Source organism: Mus caroli, unplaced genomic scaffold (genome assembly GCF_978045245.1).
Source record: "Mus caroli unplaced genomic scaffold, Mus_caroli_1 scaffold_7, whole genome shotgun sequence".
In the NCBI taxonomy this organism is placed as follows: domain Eukaryota; kingdom Metazoa; phylum Chordata; class Mammalia; order Rodentia; family Muridae; genus Mus; species Mus caroli.
In genome coordinates, this window is record NW_028227262.1 from 3,080,398 (window position 1) to 3,103,283 (window position 22,886).

Here is a 22,886-nt window from a genome sequence, read left to right on the forward strand (position 1 = left end):
TTCAGTAGAATACTGGCTAGACTGAGCCCATTCATTCAGGTAATATAAATGGATAATTCAGATGACACAGGCACATCATGTAGCAGTAAACACTGAGGTCTTCTCAGAACACATTTAGTTGACTCTCATGAGCTTTTATCTAAGATGGTTTTGGTGAGACGAACAGTTTCTAACAGTAGTTAGGTCAGATGTACTAATCCATATAGATATTGTGTGTGCTCATGCCTGCAGGTAGAGTTGTCTTTGTAGGTAGTTAATAAATCTGTTGAGGTACTTAAGACATTTCAGATGTGTGTTTATGCCCATAACAACGCTGATTTAGCTGGCTTCATGAAGCTAGTTGGAAGAACTCTGGCCAATAGGAAGAAAATAACAGTGATTCTCTTGGTGATGCTGAAAGTGTTAGGAACCAATTGGATGACTACAGACCTTTCTAAGTGGACTGGAAGAACAGACCACTGAAGGAAGACATCCTGTGTGAGTGCCCCTGCAGGGGAATGAGAGTGCCAGGTTAGAGGAGAAATACCATGCTTGCCTACTGGTTCTGATACAAGTCTCAGTAAAGCAGGACATTCCTGTGTTTTCTGTGGGCTCAGGTGATAGGGCTCCTGTTCAAAATCTTATCCGCGGTTTCCCAGTAACATTAATACTATAGAGCCTCTGCCCTGGGAGAAGGAGGAATCTATGAATATAGCAGTTAATACCATGAGAGGAATGGGCTTAGGAACACTAAAGGCTTGCAGGCTTGTTGTCAAAGACTTTAATGGATTCTGCAGTACTGCTGTATGCAGTGGCCCTGTAATCTTTATAGACTCTTGCACTAAAGTATTTAAATTCATAAGCTGGGTAGGGCATGACTCTGAGGTAGCAAATTCTCTAGGGCATCTGATGACCTGTTGGGGTGAGTAAGGAAGACAGAAAAATCTGACTTGATCTTGTGCTCCTTTCGTTTGGCTCCACTGAAGATACATTAGCCCCTCACTCACTTCCTTGGGGCCTCTTTGGGAATTTTAAAGTAGTCTCCAGTTTCCATTTTATATCCCACAGTTTAGGCACAATGTACAGAATGACCTTGCTACTGCAAGTCATGTAGTATGCAGAAGCAGTATTCCAGAGGCAGTGGATCATGGAGAATGCCCTGGTGAAGCAATGGCAGGCATCGCTTCTCAGTCAACACTGGAGAGCTATCAGCCTTTGTACCAGAGAGACACTCTGGGACACCAGGTACCTTGGCAGCCTCTCTGAGGGGTTTCAGGTAGTTGGTGGACCTTGTCTGTGAACTCTGTCTAGCCCTAATGCTGAAGAGAAGAGCAACAGCACTACTGGGTGTAATAGCGCATGGCTTTAATCCCAGCACTGAGGAGGCAGAGACAGGCGGTTCTCTTTATGAGTTTGAGACCAGCCTGGTCTACATAGTGAGTTCCAGGACAGCCAGAGCTACATAATGAGACTGTGTCTCAAAACAAAACGATAAACAAAAACAAACCCCAGCACAGCCAGGGCTTCTGCTTAATCAGCAACCCTTTATGTGGGTGATCCTGTAGATGATGTGCTATGTTCCATGCTTCTTGTACCACCAAAGAGTGGGGAAAGAGTGTTAGTGTCCTTAGTTTGTAGTGGAAACTGAGGTTCAGACTGGGAGCTAAAATTCCCAGATGTACAAAAGAGTACCTGAGTTCTGATCTAAGTCCAGGGATTTACTTTAAACTGAAAGGTAGAACACTACGATACACAAAGTGGCAGACTTTGGAGTAAGAGATATAAAACCAATCTGCTAGACTGGTTAGATTTTACATTAATTGATCTGAGCCTCAGTTTCTTCAAGTAAAAAAGGAATGGACTGACCTTGCAGTGATCTTTTCAATATTAATCGATATAACATACTTTGTGAGTCCCTTGTCATGTGGTCTTTCAGACCAGCAAGTTTTTCTGTCCCTTTCTCTCCCCTCTGCCTTCCCTTCTGCTCTTCTCTCATGCTCTTTCCTGTCTTTCTCTTCATGCCTCCATCCATCCCTCACATCACTGTAGAATCCTACCTTCCTTCTGCCTTTGCCTTTGCTTGGCCTTCCCTGTTCTATATCTCCCACCCAGCCCAACATGAGTTCAATCACATGCAAGTGCTGCTCATTGGCCCTCTGTCACCACCTGCACTGCCTTCAGTATTGTCCCCAGTCATGGCTGAGTCCCCAGGAGCTGCTAGTATGATGGCTCCCACAGACCCTTAGTTACTATGGAGCTGTGCTCTTATGCCAAGCCCCACGTCACATGAAAGATAACAACTGCCCTAGGTTTTCCTAGTAAAGGGAAGTAGGGAAGTAAAAATACTCAGTTTTTATGCATTCTCCCAGGACTGCCATTCCTTTTTTTTTCCCCTTTCAAGACATGGTCTCACTTTGAAGCACAGGCTGACCTCAAATTCATAGCGGTCTTCCTACCTTTCCCTCCTGAGTGTGGGGATTTCACTTGCAAGGTTTTCAGATATAGTCATAATGAAAAAGACTGAGGATTTTTAGACCATGGGATCTGCTAACATCTCCAGCCTCGTTTTCATGTCACTTCCCAACCGTCCTTGTGGATCAGCAGGAGGAGGCTGCAGTAGCTTCCCAACACACCTTAGGGCCCTCACTGTTTTATGCCTTTAGGAACCTGACATCTTCAACTTAAACATTCAGTATGCTGGGCTTGGTGACACACATTTGTAATCCCAGCACTGAGGCAGGAGATGACTAGTGTGAATCCAGCCTGGGTTACATGGTGAAAACCTGACTTTAAATAAGTAAATAAGTTAACTCAGCTTTTGCCAACACTACCTTCTTCTCAGATAGTGTTAAAACTGTGAATTAGGCCTCCAGAGCATGTTAATGGTACTGGGTTACACCTCCTATTTTGTATTCTTGTGTATCTTGCTGATGTATTAACTGTCCACTCTGTCAGAGGCTTCTTCACACTAACTCCTGGACCAGAAACACAGTAAGCAGAACACACATTCTTATGAAAGAGACACTAAATAGAGAAATACAGAAAGAAAAAAAGGCCCCTGCGGCAATATATGTGGAAGTACTTTATAAATTGTGGGCTGCTGTTTGGGGCAATTGGCTGGCTCTGGAGTTTCACGACTACATTGAGATTGTTTCATAAGTTAAAGGTAGCTTTCTAGAGGACCTCTTCATCAGAATTTTAGACTGAGAGAAACAGCAAATGACAGTTATCTCTGTATTTAAAAGTTACCTGAAGAAAGACTGGGAAGGTGCAGTGTCGTGAGAACCTGGGTATGAGCCCCAGCAGCCATGTAAAAGCCAGGTATGGTAGTGAGCAGTCCCCACGCTAGTGACCGAGACAGGAGGACCTCAAGGACTCACTGGCCAGCTCATTCAGCTGAAATGCCAATAAACTCCTGGCTCAGTAAGAAATATCTCAAAAAATAACACGAGACCTGGGTGTGGTGGCCATGCTCAGTCATGCAGTTCAAGGACAACCAAGACTACATAGAGAGAGGCTGTCTCAAAAAATAAATGTAAAAAATATGTGGACATGAGAGTATGACACCCAAAGCCAGCTTCCAGCATCCTCATACACAAATGCAATTGAGCATACCTGTACATGTATGCACATATGGAAGTAGGAGAGGGTCAGTGGAAGAAAGAAGAGAAGAGAATCATTGGGAGGGATTAATGATCATAGTACATCTGTATGAGGGTGTTGGATTCCCTGAAACGGGTTACAGATGGTTGAGAAATACCATATGGATGCTGGGAATTGAACCTAGGTCCTCTGAAAGAGCAGTAAGTGCTTTTAATCACTGAGCCATCCCTCCAGCCAGATCTCTCTCCCTCTGCCTCTCCCTCCCCCTCCCTCCCCCTCCCTCCCCCTCCCTCCCCCTCCCTCCCTCTCTCTCTCCCTCTGCCTCTTTCTCCTCCCTCATCTCTCTCTGTAGACCAGGCTGGCCGCAAACCCACAGAGATCTGTTCCCTAAGTGCTGGGATTAAAGGTGAGTACCACTACTACCCAGCTCATACTGTTTTAAGTAAATTTACAGTTTTTTATTGGGCATTCATAGCTATTGGGACACATGTGGTTGGTGGGCCATGGATTGAACATGTCTGCTAGATATTAATGTGATTTTTCTTTCTTTCTTTCTTCCTTTCCTTTCCTTTCCTTTCCTTTCCTTTCCTTTCCTTTCCTTTCCTTCCTTCCTTCCCTCTTCTCTATCTCGTTCTTTCTCCCTCTCTCTTCTTTCTCTTTCTTTCATGCTGAGGGTTGAACTTAGAGTCTCATGGATGCTAAGCAATCAGTCTAACCCTGATTCAGTTTAGATTCAGTTTAGCTGAAGGAGATAAGAACTTGGTTTATTTTTTGAGATAGGCTTTCTCTGTGTAGCCTTGGCTATCCTGGAACTCCCTCAGTAAAAGAGGCAGGCCTGCCCTGCCTGCTGAGTGCTAGGATTAAAGGTATACACTACCACTGCCAGATGAGATAAGAAGTTTTTACAAACCAAATGGGACTGTGGCTCTAAATAGTTCCCTTAGAATTTCAGGGTGCACATTGCCCTTGGAGCATGATCTCTAGCTGTCTACATAGCAAGGTCAGGCCAGTCTACAGAGTAAGACCTTATCTAAAAAACCAAAACAGCAACAGCAGCAACAAAACAGCAAAAACAAGCCAAGAGGCCTGTCACACTGTCCACTGTGTCCTCCAGATCAAAGTGGCATCGTCCTCCTGTGCATAAGGCTCAGCACCACACAAACTCCAAACAAAAGCAGAAACTGCTTGACTTACTTCAGACTGCTGGCAGACAGCCCTACTGTGTGTAGGAAGCAGTGAGCTGGACGTGGATCCTCTGGAGAGGATATATGGCCAGTGAGGACCTCAGCAGACCGTCTGGAATGTTGGCCAGAAAGCAATGGGTAAGAGCCTGCATGCCCAAGTAAGAGTTCACATACAGTTGCTGGCCTAATCATTTGGGAAATCTGTGTGCTAAGGATGGCGTGGCATTTTTCTAACAGATGGAGACAGATTGGGAAACAATGCAGCCCCCATCCCACATAGTCCTGGAGGAGAAAGGGCTATTCACCATTAGAATTTATTGGGGTTCAGTGAGTAACTTAAGAGGGGTCCTACATTCTTGTGCCCCCAAACAAGGAATTGAACAGAGGGAGCAGCAAAGTGAGACAATTTTTTTTTTGTAATTATCAGGAATCACATTAAAATACATAAGTAAAAGGGAATAATACATTAAAACATCAGAAAGTTAATGGATTTAAGAAAAGAAAGAAAACGTCAATGCATTTATCTACAATTCCCTAACTTGGGTGGAGAGAAACTTGTTTGGCAGGGTGTTAATGAACTGGCCAGGAAATGTTATGTTTGTATTCAAATAAGCTAGGAAACTCTGACTATGGAACACTGGGTTACCAAATGAGAATAGACCTTTGAGTTACTAACCTCTCTCTCTCTCTCTCTCTCTCTCTCTCTCTCTCTCTCTCTCTCTCTCTCTCACACACACACACACACACACACTTAGAAATTATTTAGGATATAATCAGGTCGCATGGGGGAGGGGCCCACTTTCTGCTTTGACTGAACACAGAACCCTAAGCTAATTGCTTCCCTTCTAAGCAAAGGTTTGCATTTCTTATGTGAGTACATTTGTTCTTTAGGGTGAAGTTAGTTCCTCTCTCCCTCCCTCCCTTCCTCCCTTCTTCCCTCCCTTCTTCCTTCTCTCCCCTCCTCCTTCCCTCCCCACCTCCTTCTCTCCCTCCTTCCCTCCCTCCCTTCCTTCTTTTTTTTTAATGTTTTTTTGGGGGGGTATTTATTTCATTTACATTTCCAATGCTATCCCAAAAGTCCCCCCCACACTCCCCCACCCCCAACCCCACCCACCCACTCCCACTTCTTGGCCCTGTCTTCGAGTGCTGAGGAACAAGCCAAAGGTCTCATGCTCCAGTTCCTCAGCTGCTCCATAAAATTTGTGTGAAAATAAATTCCCCCCTCTTTCTCCCTCCCTCTCTTCTCTCTTCCTTTTCTTCCATGGTAGGGATTGAACCTATGGCTACACACAGCTAAGCAAGCACACCGCCAGAGCTCTCAAGCCACAGTGCCAGTGGGGTGTAAACCCCAAGCCTCCTCTTGCTTTTCACTTAGAAACAGAGTCCCACACAAGGCTTGGGCTATCCATGGGTTCATTCTGTAGCACAGATAGGCCTTGAGATTATGATGATCCTCCTGCCTCAACCTTCTGAGTTCCTATGGTTTCAGGAACACACTGGGGATGACCTTGACACAATGAGCAGCTGCTCGATCATTCATTTGTCCACTCTCCATCTTCCCTGTCATCAGGTATGGCCTTCTGTGTCAAGATTACATCAAAGTTGATGATATGAGGTAGATAAATAGATGGTTGGGTGGGTATAGCTCCAGTATGGCTGTTTGTCAGTCATCTGTACATCCACACTACGTAAGATCAGCACAGATAAGCCCTGGATTCCCAATTCCCAGAGAGTTGAAACAGTACTCTCACGTCCAGGGCCTCCTTGGGCCACAGTTAGTTTTTGGAGAAGGAGCTTTGACATGAAACAGAACCTTGCATGACAGAGAGCATTTATTCATGTGCATGATAAAAGCATCCACCGCCACTTCTAAGTAGATGTCTCTCATGATATTCCCCAGGCCTCTTCCAGAGAGTAGATTATTATTTAAGTTGAGAGCACTCAATGTTCTTAGAAACCTCTATTTGACTCAGTGCTGAAGCTCTCAAGTCAGTGAGTTAAGACTTTAGCCCATGGAGTTCACAAGGCAGTTGGAGGGAACTGACTCCCTTGGTTTGACTTCTGACCTCCACAAGTGAGTCATGACACCTAGACACTCACACCCCCCCATAAATAAATGCACGTAAATATTAAGGTTTATTTTTATTTTATGTGTATAGGGTTTTATTTTGCCTATGTGTATGTATAAGTAATGCTTGTCTAGAGTCTATAGAGGCCAGGAGAAAGCATCACATCCCCTGGAACTAGAGGTTTTGTGCCACCAAGTGGGTGCTGGGAGTTAAACCAAGTCCTCTGCAAGAGGAACCAGGGCTCCGAGTCACTGAGCAGTCCCTCCAGAAGCTCTCACACTTCTGTTGGAAATAAGTTAATAAGGAGAATTAACATTTGCTGGCAGATGTGCAGTGTGACCTCACTTAATAATAACCATCCACGAAGCAGGGACTGTTATGAAACCAGGGTGTCCCGTGCTCAAAGAGCTCTGTATAGAAGTGCCGGAATTTGACCCCTATGGGTCTCAGAACTTGATTATTGACTGAATGAGACACAGGGTCTGGTGTAGCCCAGGATAGCCTATGTAGCTGAGGATGGCCTTGGGCTTCCGATCCTCTCGCCTCTTCTTCTCAGGCATGAACCACACACAGCGCCTGGTTCCCAGCTAGGTTCTGAAACTCTCTGTTGTGCTCAAGAGCACAGACCCACTTCCCCAGCCTCTGCATGAGCTTTAGGTAATCACTGTGCTTTTCCCGGGTTTGGATTTTGTGGGAAAAGGAGAGGTTTGGTTGGTTGATACCTGCTGTAAATACCCATTTGTTTTCTAATCTCCTCACAGAACTCTTTCATGGTGTTGGGTCTGCAGCTTTCTCACCAGCTGAGTATTAGGAACCAACCGTGCTGAGAACCAACACGCAGCTTGAGTCCTTGTGACAATGTGTCAGGTGCTATGTGACGTGTCTGTCGGGTCCTATGTGACATGTTGGGTGCTATGTGACATGTCTATCGGGTGCTACGTGACAGATCTGCCTGAACTTGTTTATGTGCACGTCCAAGCACTCCAAGGAAAGAATGTATTTTAAATGAAATGTCAGGTTTTGCAGCTCTGGGAACTGGAGTGGGGTCTGGTGTACACCGGGTAAATGCTCAACTATTGAGCTGCATTTCCAGCTCTTTAAAACTCCATCTTAAAGCGGGCTCTCAGTAAGCTCTCACTCTAGACTTGAACTGTATCCCAGGCAACTTTGAACCTTAAACTCTGCCTCCTGAGTAGCTGGGTTGACAGACTGTGCCGATAGAGCATCAGTTTTTCAACCTGTGGGTGGAAACTCCTTTGGGAAGTCCAAGGACACTCTCACAGGGGTCACATATCAGATGCCTACAAAGCAGATATTTACATTGCGATTCATAACAGTAGCAAAATTACAGTTATGAAGTAGCAATGAAAATAATTTTATGGTTGGGGGGTCACTACAACATGAGGACCTGTATTAAAGAGCTGTAGTGTTAGGAAGATTGTGCACCACTGTATTAGACCCGGCTCAGACAGTTACTGGCATGATCTTTACAGACCTTAAATGTGAAGTTCAGAGTGTTTGAGCCAGAACAGCTCAGAAAGTCTGCTAGTTCCCAGAGGCTTGTTAGCGCCACTCTGCAGTGTATACCTCAGGCCACTGCTGTGCCCTCCATGCCCCTCAGAGAGTTCCTGCTCCAGCCAGAGCCTGCCAGGACAAATGTGAGTGTGGCCTGTTCCACCTGTGTCGCTCTGAACGATGGAATCTCATTTTCTTCATAGCTTTGTATTATTCCATTGTGCACATACGCCATCCGTGTTGATTCTGTCTTGGCTGTTGTGTTCAGGGAACACTAAACCCGAGGGCACAGATGTCTCTGACATTCTGTTTGCATCTTCTTTGGATATATCCCCACTGATAGGGTTGTGGGAACACATGGAAGGTCTGTTTTCTCATATGTGTTTTGAGGAGAGTCCACTGACAGACAGTATGTGAGTTCTTCCCCACGGCAGCACCAGGGAGAGAAACAGACTAGTCTTGGAACTGGGGACACATTCACACTCCTGTGCATGAGTAGAGGTCTTGGTCAGCTAAAGACTGTGCGCACGGTGGTGAGATCACATCATTTGGTGACATCACAGACATCTTCGTCTCTGAGCATGCTCTGTGATGTTCCCCCATGATGGAGTCACCTTGCAACACACTTCACAGATGTATCCTAAACTGTGACCAGTATGTACATACACATAGTGAAAGGCAAAATGTCATAGAGGAGCCCTTGCCTTTGCTATGTGCAGTGGACACTGAAGACTGTCACTCCCAACATCAGTAAACTGACTTTATAATCTATGAGGGGAAAGAGACTGAGAGACCTAAAACATCTTTGAAAATCTGGTTTCCAGCTCAGCTCATATATTTAGACGAATATATGGTTACAGGTTTTTTTTTTTGTTCACCAGTGAAATTACTGGTTGTTTTATGTTTTGTCTGGATGTCAAAATGTCACTAAGGGGACAAGTCACACAAGAAAGATGTCAAGATTACAAATAAATATCATATTGTATTTGATTAAGTGTGAAGGAGATGACTGAATTAAAAAAGAAAAAGGAGGAGAAAGTTTATTAGAGACATGTGGGAGAACATAGCCGGAGGCAGGAATGTCTGGGAAAGTCCAGGGTTGATATGACCCTGAGCTAAGCCATGTGAGGAGAGAGAGAGGGGAGAGGGGAGAGGGGAGAGGGGAGAGGGGAGAGGGGAGAGGGGAGAGGGGGGAGGGGGGAGAGGGGAGAGGGGAGAGGGGAGAGGGGAGACGGGAGAGGGGAGAGGGGAGAGGGGAGAGGGGAGAGGGGAGACGGGAGAGGGGAGAGAGGGAAACCAGATACAGGAGCCAGAGGCCCAAAACAGAGTAGCAAAAGGGCCTGGTAAATAAAATAGTTGGGTCATACAGGGAAGGACAGCTGCGGAGAGGGAAGCCCAGCTCTCTGGACTGAAGAAGTTTAGGGTAGGTGGTATGGTATGCCAGTCAGGAGAACCCTGTAACTGATAGGGACTGAGGGACACAGGGAGAATCAGGTGGCCAGCATCTGCTTTGATATGTATCTCAGGCATTTGTCTGGGTTTGAAATCTAACAATGACCTTTCTTGAACACATTTTCAGCCTACGATTTTGTAAGTTCCATTTTACATATTTTTATATATTTTAACATTTCTTTAACTATAGTAGTACCCAGCCAACTTCAAGGCTGCCTCGACCTGGATGAGCCGTCAGTGTCTCCAGCTGAAAGCTGAAGAGAAGTCTCTGTTTGGAGCATGGTGACTGGAAGCAGGTTACAGACCATTGACACGGAAGAGCAAAAGGGTAGACGCTTTGTCAGTTAGCTTCACTGAAACCCAACACTTGGCCTAGGAAGATGACTCAGGGGTAAAGTGCTTGTCACTAAGCCCAATGACCTAAGTTTGATCCACACAGTGAAGGAGCAAAGAGACTCTTAAATGTTGTTTTCTCACCTCTGTGTGTTTGTGGTGACCTGCCTCCCCAACACACAAAAAGTGAATAATAATTTTTAAAGACCCCCTAAAACTTAGCTAGGTGTGGTGATGCATGCCATGCCTGGGAGGCTGAGACAAGAAGACTACTGTTTGAGCCCAGACTGGGCTATAAAGCAAAATCCTGTCTCAGAAGAATATAAAACCCCAAATCGCCAACACTTAAAACACTGGCTCTGTGAAAACTGTTACCAGGCAGGCATGCGAAGCTGATTAAGAAGTTACCTAGACACCATTTTGGTGATCTCGGATCATTTATCTCGGCACCAACTTTCTAAGAGCATCTTCAGGAGAAGACAGTGAGAGTAAGTTCACTTTTAATGTAATTTTAAAAAAGATAACAAGCAGTCACTGCCATTTCTTCTGCATTAATGATCATCTGTCTTTTTTTAAAAAAAAAAATCGAGGGGGCTGGAGAGGTGGCTCAGTGGTTAAGAGCACCGATTGCTCTTCCTGAGGTCATGAGTTCAAATCCCAGCAACCACATGGTGGCTCACAACCATCTGTAATGAGATCTGACTCTCTCTTCTGGAGTGTCTGAAGATAGCCTGAAGGGACACACGGTTACACCTTTCCAGTTCTGGAGACCCTCAGAGCCCTTGCCGTGGTCCTCTGAGCTCACTTCTGCTGTCACATCTGGACCTGCTGGTTCCTTCTAAAAGCTCTCATGATTACTGTGGAGTCCCTCACCAAATCCAGACCAGTGTTCCCTTCTCAAGACGCTTGATCGTGTCTACAAAGCCCTTTCTGACATTCAGTGTAACATCTCTCTCTAGGATTTATGCCATGCACACCTTGGGGAAGCCATTGTTCAGCCCATACAAGGAGCTGAGGGTGGGAAGTTATTGCCAAGAGTGAAGTCATCACTGGGTACACTGACATTGTGAATGAGAGATTGCTTTGACTGCATCTATTAAACACATCCATTTTATATCAACAATAAGTAGTCTAAATGATGTTTATCTGGGTGTCCCCTAAAGCTTCCCAGGTAACTGTTTCATCCTTGGAGTTGCACTTTTTAATATAATCAGACACAGATGCAATCAAATATTTTGGAAGGACTTAAGAAGGGTCCCTAACCCTAACCCTAACCCTAACCCTAACCCTAACCCTAACCCTAACCTTAACCCTGACCATAACCTTAACCCTGACCATAACCTTAACCCCAGCATGGTATTGGAGATGTTTACTACAGAAAAATTTCGGGAGGCAGAAGTTGGCCGGGCGTGGTGGCGCACGCCTTTAATCCCAGCACTCGGGAGGCAGAGGCAGGCGGATTTCTGAGTTCGAGGCCAGCCTGGTCTACAAAGTGAGTTCCAGGACAGCCAGGGCTACACAGAGAAACCCTGTCTCGAAAAACCAAAAAAAAAAAAAAAAAAAAAAAAAAAAAAAAAAAAAAAAAAAGAAGTTAACTGTCCTCCCTCTTTGAAGGGACAACATAAAGTCAAACTGCAAGCTAGAGAGACCAGGAAGGTGATTCCACACCCGAGGAAGGAAGTGATGCCCACTGCGTGAGTGCCATTCAGAGCTACCGAGTTCTCTCTCTGTGACCACAGACTCTGGGACATGAAGTTTTTATGGTTCATGTGTCACCACAACAGCTGGAAACCATGCCCAGCTCTCTTCACACTCAGTCAGGGATTCCAGCAACTCTGTGTCCCTGCTTGAGGAAGCAGCAGCAGATAAGGCCTTTGTGACTGTAGGGATGGGCTTTCTCATGGCTGACAGATTTATGGAGGGGGTCATTTCCTCTGTTTGTCTCCTAAGGAGCTTGTGTACTTTGGGTCTGCAAAGGCCTCCTAGCCCTGTGATCACATCCAGATGCATTTCAAAGAAAGGAAACGGTTCTCCACGGCAGTGACAATTAGCAGAATTTCCACTGATTAATTGTTCCTTATTGTTTCCATAAATCTCATCTCATCATTTCAAGATGATGGCTTATGTTTGCACAGCGTATGATTTCCGTAGCACCTACACCGTGTACATCCTTTCTGTCTGGGTGAAAGTGAGCGTGGCATTTGATGCTTATGACCCAGCTAACATCCTTCATCCCACCAGCACATGCTGCTTTCTGGAGAAAGTGCTCCTTCTGTTGGTTTTCTCTAACTTTCCATAGTCGCTTTGCATATTTCCTATCTGTGAGGCCCCCTCTTCCTCCTTTTTGTGGCACTGGAGGTTAAACTCAGGCCTCAGTGCTGTACCGCTGACCTGTAATCCTACCCATTTCTGTGTGTTTACTGTGAAGTGGCTCTCCCTGAGCTGTGTATGTGGCCAGAACTCACCCGGTAGCCCATGGGGGTCTTGAACTTAGGATCTTCCTGTGTCAGTTCCCTTGACAGTTGCTGTCTTCTGTCTGCCTGTCTGTGTGCCTCACATCTTGGTTTACTGGGGTTAAAAAAAGAGGCAACAGCCCGTGTTCCTTCATCTCTTCATAGAGCGCTGTGGACATTCTTGGGTATGTACCCAACCCTTCTCTTCCTTCTCTGTCAGTGAGAGAGTTAGCCTGCTGTAATGGTCAGTCTTTACTGTCAACTTGTCTAGATTTCAAATCACTTAGGAGGCACGTCCATTGGTGTTTCCAGGGTGGTCTAGGCGAGGAGTGAAAACCCACCCTGCACATGGGTGGCACCAACCCAAGGTCTGGAGTCCAGAACCAAGTGAAATGGAGAAATTGAGGTGTGTGCCAGCATCCACCGCTCTTAGCTTGCTGACTGTGTGAAGGGACCAGGTGCCGCATCCTTCCCCATCACACTGGACGGTAACTCCTCCAGCTGTGAGCCCAACTACACTCATCATAAGTTTGTTCTTCTCAGCCATCTGGTCAGACACGAGAAGAGTCACTAATGCATCCGCCCTGTTAAATGCCAGCCCTTCATTTGTTATCTGGATACTTTAACACTCCCCTTGTTCTCAGCGAAACTACTCATGGTAAACACTTTAATGGCATCCATTATTGCCTCGGTTTGAGGTCCCTTTTTAAACTTGAGGTGGAACCCACTGGAAATGTGCATGGTCTAAGCCCAATCTGCAGCACTGAAAGTGGGGTCACATTCCCATCCCCCTATTTTATTACTCAGTAGTATCTTTTTTTAGAAAAGACCTATTTTTCAAAAATTTATGCAAGTATTTTGCCTGTGTATATAATTATATACATATGTGTGTGGTATCCACAGAGGCCACAAGAGGGTCTTGGATCCTCTGGAACTGTAATTAACATGTAACTTTGAGTTTCCCTGTGGGTGCTGGGAATTAAACTTAGGCCTCTGCAAAAGCAACAAGCGCTGCTAACAAGAGCCACCTCCCCAGCTCACTCCCTAATTTTGTATTTTAAATCAGATCCCGTCTTGTAAATTTGAATTTCTTACATCAAAGCTGATTTATGTCACTAACTAGATCCGCCAAGCATCTGATGCAGATCAAAGTGAACTTTCACCTTTGCAGATCTCTAAGCCACTCAAACTAACCGCGATCCTGTTCCCCACAGCATGTGACAGTTTACCACTTTTCCTCTTGTACGTCCTGTAACTTGGGACTTACTTTGAGTCTTTCTTTCTCCCTATTTCCAACCAATGATCACAACTCTGTTAGCATTTCTTTCACCCCACAGTTACCTAGCAACAGCCAGGTAGGCCTGACTCACTGTAAAAGGGGCTGCTTGTCCCTTCCTCACTCTCTTACTCTCTTGCTCTCTTACTCTTTTACCCTCTTCCCTCACTGTCCCTTCTCTCCCTATTACCCTCCCCCTCTCTTTCCATGGAGTCATGGCCAGCCTCTACTACTATCCTTTCTTCGCTCTCTCTCTGCCTTTCTCTCTCTCTACTTCTTCAACTCTCCTCCCCATGCCTAAATAAATTATATTCCATACTATATGGCTGGTACCTCAGGGGGAAGGGATGCCTCAGCATGGGCCTACAGAGGCACCCCTTCCACCTCTTCATACAAGGCCTCTACCAAACATATCCCTGGCTTCCTTTTCTTTTTTATAAAACACAACAGTGTCCATTTTATCTCTACCCCCACTTCTAGAGTTTACAACACTGTTGTTTCTTACCTACACTACAATAGTTCCCCCTGTATACTCTCTCTCTCTCTCTTTTAATTAAAATACGGAGTTTATTTCACATGTATATTTGTCTCCCTACCATTTCCACATCTGACCACCACTATTACTATGTCCTATCATAACATTCCATACATACTTAAAACCAAGTAAAGGGTGGAGTTCCATCCTTGAAAACTAAACAGGCATTTTAGACAACACATTCTTGGCAATTGAACCTGACCAACATTTATCAAACACAGTAGGGAAAGTTCTCACTTTGCATTAGAAGAGCAGTCGGGTGCTCTTACCCACTGAGCCATCTCTCCAGCCCCTAAACCCTTTTCTTAAAGAGACTTCCTCCACTGCCAGAGATCTTGAATAGCCTCCTGGTCAGTCATCCGGAAACAATTCTTCACATAATTAATGAACTTGGCTTCCACTTTGGGAAGAGAACCGCCTTTTTCTATACTTGCTTGCATTTGTGCCTTACTGTCTTCCACAGAACTAGGTCCTTTTGGTGTTTTAGGAGTCTTTTCCTGTTTTTTGAAGGACTCTTGACCCTTTGATCTTGGTGTTGACGGTTTTAAGTCTTTTCCATTTTGGTTTGATTTTTGTGCATTTTTGGCTGGAGTATCTCGTACAGATTTCTTCACTGGGACCTTTTCTTCAGTTTCCTCTTCATCAAAATCATCCTCCTCCTCCTCCTCATCATCCTCATCATCGTCCTCATCATCTTCATCAAGTTTTACTTTTTTCTGTGGAACCTTGTTACCACCTCCAGGAGCAGATTGCTTTCCAGACATGCCTAAGAGTTTTACGTCCTCCTCATCTTCATCTTCAGACTCTGCATCTTCCTCTACAGCTACTAGATGCTGTCCACTAGTGTGCACAGGCCCTGACCCACACTTCAACCGGAAGACCACAGGTGGTGTAATTTCAAAGCCCCCAAGGGAAGGTGTTGGCTGTACAGACATTTTCAAAGTTGCCAGTGTGACTTTAATTGGACTGTCTTCATAGTTCATTGCTTCTGCCTCTGTGATGTGTAACTCATCTTTTGTGCCCGCTCCTAAACTGACCGTTCTTAATGACAACTGGTGCTCATTTTCATCATCATCCACTTTAAAGTGATAGTCTTTGTCAGTCTTTAGTTCACAGCCGAAAAGGTAGTTCTGAGGCCTAAGAGGACTCATGTCCATATCCATCGAGTCTTCCATGAGGTGGAGGCGCGCACTTCGGTGTGGGAGAAGCCGGACAGAAAACAACTGCCTCCCGTTCCACAGAACAGACGCGCAGGACGGAATCACGCCAAGTCTCTCTCTCTTTTTAATAGCCATGCATACATTTATTTAAGTGTTTTCGTTTTGTGAAGATGCATTCTGATGTCTTATGTTGCTGCCATTATCAAAGTGCATTTGTTCTAAACCTGTCTGGGCATGGCCTTAGAAGTAGTCTGTGAGGCCGTCCTATCACATTTGAAATCAGGTATGGTTTAGACTAAAGGTTATCTTGAATTTATACTTCCATTGTGACCTTCTCACCAGTGTTCCCGCCTTGATTCTGCTTCTTCTGGGATCCCCTCTATTGGACAGCTAGGACCATCTTGTGTACATGCTGTTGGACACAGGTCAAATGTTATCTGTTATACCTGTCCAGACAGTAGGACTTAGACTTGGGAGTTCAAGCTGAAGTGGAAAACTTGCATGTGAGGGTTGTCACTCAAGTCTGAGTTCTAAGACACTTTGTTGTTTAGATGCTGGGGACATCGAAGGCACCATGGGGATGGAAGTTGTTACCCGGGAAAATGCTGAAGATGCAAATGGGGGAGCATGCACCCCTTGTTGTTATAGAGAACCTCAACAAGAGCCATCTTGATGCATCAATGTGGGCAAAGGCAAAGGGTTCAAGAGAGAGCAGGAGAGAACTAGAGACTGCAAGTGGATATATGTAGATCTTCCCAGGAGACCTAGTAGGGAGATGTGTTCCTCACAGAAGGCAAGCCAGGCAAGTCATTCCAGTTGCATTGGCAGGCATTTGTGGAATTGTTCTGATTGCTTCTATTTCCTGTCCAGGCATGAATCATCCCTTAGACTAGTGTGTCCATTGGACCATGACTATGGGCAGAATAAGGCCTGGGAAGGATGCCTTTGCACTGGGGGAGGAGAGGAAGAAGTGTGTGGACTAATGGAGCAACTGAATGCTCAGCTGAATTCTGTGACTCAGAACAGGGAGAAGAACTGCTCAGTGTGGCTACACCGTTTTCTCCTGTAAGACTGGTTGGGGTACAGCTGTGGCCGATAGGCATTGGACTTTACCAGGGTTGGAGTTTCCCATATGAGTAACAGAGAGCAAAGGGTGTGACTGTGGTGATGGACTCCAGCTTCACTGGAGAAGAAGGGAAGCAGGACACAGGGAAGGCAGACTCTGCAACAAGTCATCAGTCAATGGAATTATGGGAGCAGAAAGCAGAGTTAGAACACACAAATAGAGAGACGTGCAGATGTCAGGCAGCAAGGAAGCTGTGGGAAGCTGACACAAGGGGTCTTGCTCATGGAGACATGATGAAGTAGGGACAGGAATGACGTTGAGTAAGAGGCTGGGGATATGAGAACTAACTGTAGGAAGCAGTTCTGATGCTAAGGTCCTGTTCCCTAATTGGTTCTTGATCTGCCAGTAAAGAAAGCCATGGGACAATTTCTGGGCAGAAGGGATAGGCAGGACTTCTGGGTCCCTGGAGGTAGGCAGGGAGATGTGAGGAAGGAGAACAGGGTTCACCATGCTTTGGAGAGAGAAGAACTAAGAGTCATGTGAGATCTCAAAACTGAGTGGCCATTCAGACTGCTCATTTGGTGGGTGGTCAGGGGATGTTTAGCAACTGAAGTTTAGGGCATGCGAGAGAGACAGAGATAAGAAATTGGTAAGGGCTAGTTTTCCAGGAGGGAGATAGTGTCCAGCAATTGTGCCAAGAAAGAAAGTTATAAAGTTGAAAAGAAACAACTGTGTGTGTGTGTGTGTGTGTGTCTTTTATCTGAGGATTCAAGAGAAGCTGGGTGGGAGGCTGATAGCTTGGCCACTTCCCAGAGCAAAAGTGGGTAGATCAAAAACTGCATGCTACAACTATCCCTTACATATGAGCACTGAAAGTATTATAACTTCGAAAGTGCTTGAAGAGGAGTGGTGAGCCAGGAGACCAAGAGGGATGTCTCAGGGATGCGTTGAGGTATACGGCAAGGACAAGCCCATGACATGGAACAGTCAAGTGCATAACAGTAGAACTCAGACCATAATGTATGGTGGGTATGGTGATGCACACTGGGCATGGTGATGCACGCCTTTAATCCCAGCATTCAGGAAGTAGAGGCAGGTGGATCTCTGTGAGTTTGAGGCTAGCCTGGTCTATGGAGTGAGTTCCAGGATATCCAGGGCTACAGAGTGAGAGCCTATCTCAGGGGAAAAAAAGAGACAAGACTATGACAGTGTCAGGTCTCCTACAGATGCAGAATGGGACACCAATGGCTCTCAGGCTTCATCAACCATCAGGGTCCTTGAGTGATTTATCAAAGTCAGGTCACTGGTCCCCACCAGTTTCTGCTACATTTTGGCTGAGGCCAACAATTCACACTTCTGACCAGTGTCCTGGTGCTCCTGGTGTTGATACCCAGCACATTTTGCTTTTGTTCTCTGAGACAAGGTCTTGCTCTGTAGCCTTGGGTGTTCTCAAACTCACTATATATGTCCAGGCTGGCTTTGAACCTGTGGAAATATTTTTTAAAAAATTACATTTATTTATTTATTTACTCTCTATGTGCGGGGTGTGTGCATGAGTGATTGTGAGCATGTGGAGGTTAGAGGACAACTTATGGTAGTCTGTTCTCCCATCCCCCCATGTGGATCCCAGCACTCAGGTCATCAGGCTTGGTGGTATACCTTTGTCTGCTCAACCTCCCACTGGTCTGCTGGCAGGCTTCTTGACTCCGCCTCCCTAGTGCTGGGATTATAGGTATGTGCCAGCCACAGCAGCCAGTTAGAAATCATTTTGAGAGCTAATATATTGAGAAAACTTGCAAGAGGAAGGAACTGCTCCCTGGAGATATTCAAGGAAACCAGTGGAAATCAAGACACTAGCAACACATGCTGATTCAGCAGAAAAGAAGCCACATCCCCTTATTCTGTCATGTATGCCTATATTCACCGTCTCGGTTTCTTTTCCTTTGTTGCTGTGAAAAATGTTCTTACTAAAAGGACTTAAGAGGAAAGTGTGTATTTCTGCTTCAGTTCCAGGTCACAGTCTATCTTATTAGGGAAATTGTAGCCCAGGAGCTTAAGGAAGCTAGTCATGTCACATTTGCAATCAGAGACAGAGAGCAATGAATGCATGCAAGCTGGTTAGCTCGGCTAGTTCTCTCCACTCACTCCATACACCCCAGGAGCCCTGCTCAGGGGACAGTGCCACTCACAATTAAAACAAATCTTCCCTTATTTGTCAGGAGCCGTCCAGGAAAGGCTAAGGCTAAGGCTAACAGGTGACCTCCAAGAAGGTCGCTCACCTTTTTGCATGGCTTAATATGGGTGAGTGCTGAGAGGCAAGGTCCCAAGAGATTTTATCTTAGGATGTCTTCTTGTAGCCTTTCCTGTCACTCTTACATACCCTAAGGATTCCTGGGCATTAACTCATACAACTGAGCAGACTCCCTGCAGATCAACATGAAGAAGAACTTTTTTTTTTTGTTTTGTTTTGTTTTGTTTTTCGAGACAGGGTTTCTCTGTGTAGCCCTGGCTGTCCTGGAACTCACTTTGTAGACCAGGCTGGCCTCGAACTCAGAAATCCGCCTGCCTCTGCCTCCCGAGTGCTGAGATTAAAGGCGTGCGCCACCACACCCGGCTAAAGAAGAACTTTTATAAATTTATGCTGTGTAAACGAATCGATGGCTTTACAGAATTCCTGATTTGATTAAAATAATCTTAGAAAGAAAGTTTTAAGAGATTTTTGTTTTGTTTTGTTTTTGTTGTTGTTAGAGAGATGTAATCATGAGTAGAATGTGCCTACTCCTTATAATAGTAAGTTAAGACTGCATAATAAGGAATACAATGAGCTTTCACAATTATACTAAGAAGAGACATAGGTTTGGGACAGATTTGTGATCAAGAAAAAAACATTCATTCTAGGTGAGGTCCAAGGATAAAGCCACAGGCGTGCACTATGGTTAAGCAAGGCTGTGTGAAACTGTTATTTTGAACTTATAATGAGCTTATAGAATGAAGCACTGCTTTGAACTTACTATCAACATCCTTCTGTAACTCCCTTTTGTGTAACATTTCATCTATAAGATAATTTTATAAAGAACTTTTGTCTAAGAAAGTATAAAAAGGCCAGAAAAAAAATAAATCAAGTTGGTGGCTTGGGATCTCTGCCTCATCCATCCATCCACCCATCCGCCCATCCGCCCATCCGCCCATCCACCCATCCGCCCATCCGCCCATCCGCCCATCCGCCCATCCGCCCATCCGCCCATCCGCCCATCCGCCCATCCGCCCATCCGCCCATCTGCCCACCCAGCCATCCACCCACCCACCCACTCATCCACCCATCCATCCACCCACCCACCCAGCCATCCACCCACCCACCCACTCATCCACCCATCCATCCACCCACCCACTCATCCACCCATCCATCCACCCACCCACCCACCCAGCCATCCACCCACCCACTCATCCACCCATCCATCCACCCACCCACCCACCCAGCCATCCACCCACCCACTCATCCACCCATCCATCCACCCACCCACCCACCCAGCCATCCACCCACCCACTCATCCACCCATCCATCCACCCACCCACCCACCCAGCCATCCACCCACCCACTCATCCACCCATCCATCCACCCACCCACCCACCCAGCCATCCACCCACCCACTCATCCACCCATCCATCCACCCACCCACCCACCCAGCCATCCACCCACCCACTCATCCACCCATCCATCCACCCACCCAGCCATCCACCCACCCACTCATCCACCCATCCATCCACCCACCCAGCCAGCCATCCACCCACCCACTCATCCACCCATCCATCCACCCACCCATTCATCCATGCATCCACCCATCCATCCATCCACCCATCCATCCATCCAGCCATCCACCCACCCACCCATCCACCCATCCATCCAAATATATGGGCGCAGTCATTTCTGTTTCACCTAGTGTGTGTGTTGTCTGTGTGAGTGATTTCTTTCCTTTCCTTTCTTTTCTCCCTGGTGCACTTCCTGGTCTGCAAGGGGCCCCTGGCTGACTTGCTGGAGAAAGGAGCACCAACAGTAAATCCTTTTACTCAATTCCCTGCTGCCAAACAGGATGTGTTCATTGTAATTTGCCAGAATTTAACACTTATTTAAGCGCAGAACAGTAAGAAAGAGTTGGGTTTTTAGCACAGAAAAGGAAGAGTTAAGCAGCAGTTAAGTTTTTAGCACTTACTAAAACATCTCAGGAGTTAAGTGCTAGAAACTAGTAGGATAGCAAAGAGTTAAGGAAGTAAGCTGCTTTTGTCCCAGCCTTCACAACTCCTGCCACCACAGCCATCAACACCCCTATTGCCACCTTCCTGGAAACTCTATAGATGCAGGGAAGGTCAGCAGCACTCATTAAATAACATAACCAGGACAATTGCCACAGATGTTTCAGATGCCAACCTTAACCCGGACAGTTTCACACAGGAGTGCCCAGGAGTCCAGATGATAATCCTAACTGGCACACTAAGACAGAAGTGCAGAGGAGACAGGCCCTGGATTGTCTAAAACAGTGGTTCTCAACCTTCCCGGTGCTGGGATCCATTAATACAGTTCTTCATGTTGTAGTGAAGAGGCTCAGGGACTTTGGAAAGGTCACGGAACACTTGCCCCTCCAGAAGGGGGAGGCTAATTAACATTCTTCAGACCACAGGGCGGGGGAACGACCTGCAAGTGGGGACACATTCCGCAGGATGCAGGAAGGACCATTGGCCACCTACAGACAAGGAAAGTCCTTGTCACCTCATTCCCTAAAGACCAATCAGTTTAAAAAGTCACACTGTTCTGCCAATCACATTGTGCCTAATGGCTGCTGCCCTGAAAACTGTATAAAAAGCTCACTGAACGAGCTGTGCAAGGTCGCCACTTCACCTTCGGTGTAGGATGACCCCGAGTTGGAACAATAAATTCCTCTTGCTTTTTGCATTGATTCCCGGCTCCTTGTGGTTCACTCAGGGGGTCCCCAGTAAGCTAAGGCTCCCCGGAGTCTTACAGTAGTGACTGAAGGGGTTCTAGCAGGCAGAGCACGGCACACATGCCAGACATATCTCGATTCTTTATCTCTTTTCCTCCCCCTTAGAAAAAAACAATATATTCCTGAAGTCTATTCTCTTATTTGGTTGCTGACTCATTCCTGAGACAAAACACAAATGTCCAACTATCAAATTTCATCAATTGTCTTAACATATCCAGTTGGGATTTACCAACTCACCCTAGCACGGGCTCCCCATTTTCCCCCTTAAAATTCTCTTTCTCCTGCAGAAACACTCTCTTGCTTTTCTTGCTGCCACTCCTCCAGGGTAATAAATCACCTTTGTGTTGAGAATTTGGTGTCTGGGTATGTCCTGTACTGATGGGGTAGGGGTGACTCCCCTTTCAGGGACCCCGACCATAAAATTATTTTTGTTGCTACTTCATAACTGTAATCTTGCTACTGTAATGAATTACAATGTAAGTAATTTTGGAGACAGAGGGTTGTTAAGGGGGTCACAACCCTCAGGTTGCGAACCACTGGTCTAAAGCAACTGCTCTGATTCTTAAGGAAGCTCCGTCTCCCAGGTGGCCAAGAAGCAGCCGATTTGAATTCTTCCCAGGTGAAAATTTGATCCAATTACCAAATTTTAAGCAAACCATTCGGTTAACTACTGAGATCTTTTAGGTCTCACCTGACAGGATGTGGCTTGTGAGCTGGTGGCTTTGTTCTATGTGGGCTGTTCTGTGTTCTGTCTTGGTTCTTTGTGGTATTGTTCCTTCCCTGCAAGGTTGCTGCTAGCTCCTTCCACCCTTTTGGCTGACACCTGACAATGGTTGCCTTGCTGCCTGGTGATTTTGCAGGCTGAGCTGAGCCTGGTGGCTGTCCCTGACAGACATGGCAGAGCCTGGCCTGCTCCAGTCCTCTTGGAATTTCTCCCTTGTTCTCTCAAACTGAGTCTTACAGATAATCCATGTCACAGGGGATGGAGAGATGGCTCAGCAGGTCAAAGTGAATACTGCTCTTGCAGAGGACCCAAGTTCAGCTCTGGTACCCACACCATGCACTCGAGTTCCAGGTCTCATGTGACACTGTTCCTGAGGAGTCATGAACAAGCATCTAATCAAATAGGAAACCAGTGACTCACACTTCAAAGAAAGGAAACCACTAAGTCCAACGTGGTGAACCAATGAGTTTCACTGGGGTTCTTATAGAAGTATGGTCGAGGAGTTACTCCCAGGAGCAGAAATGACTCAAAAACAGCTACATT

General features: G+C 45.9%; 1 pseudogene; it reads right to left on the reverse strand.

The window, feature by feature from the left end:
- Positions 1–14,394: 14,394 nt before the first annotated feature.
- On the reverse strand, positions 14,395–15,684 carry LOC110296802 (nucleophosmin pseudogene; annotated as a pseudogene).
- Positions 15,685–22,886: the final 7,202 nt, after the last annotated feature.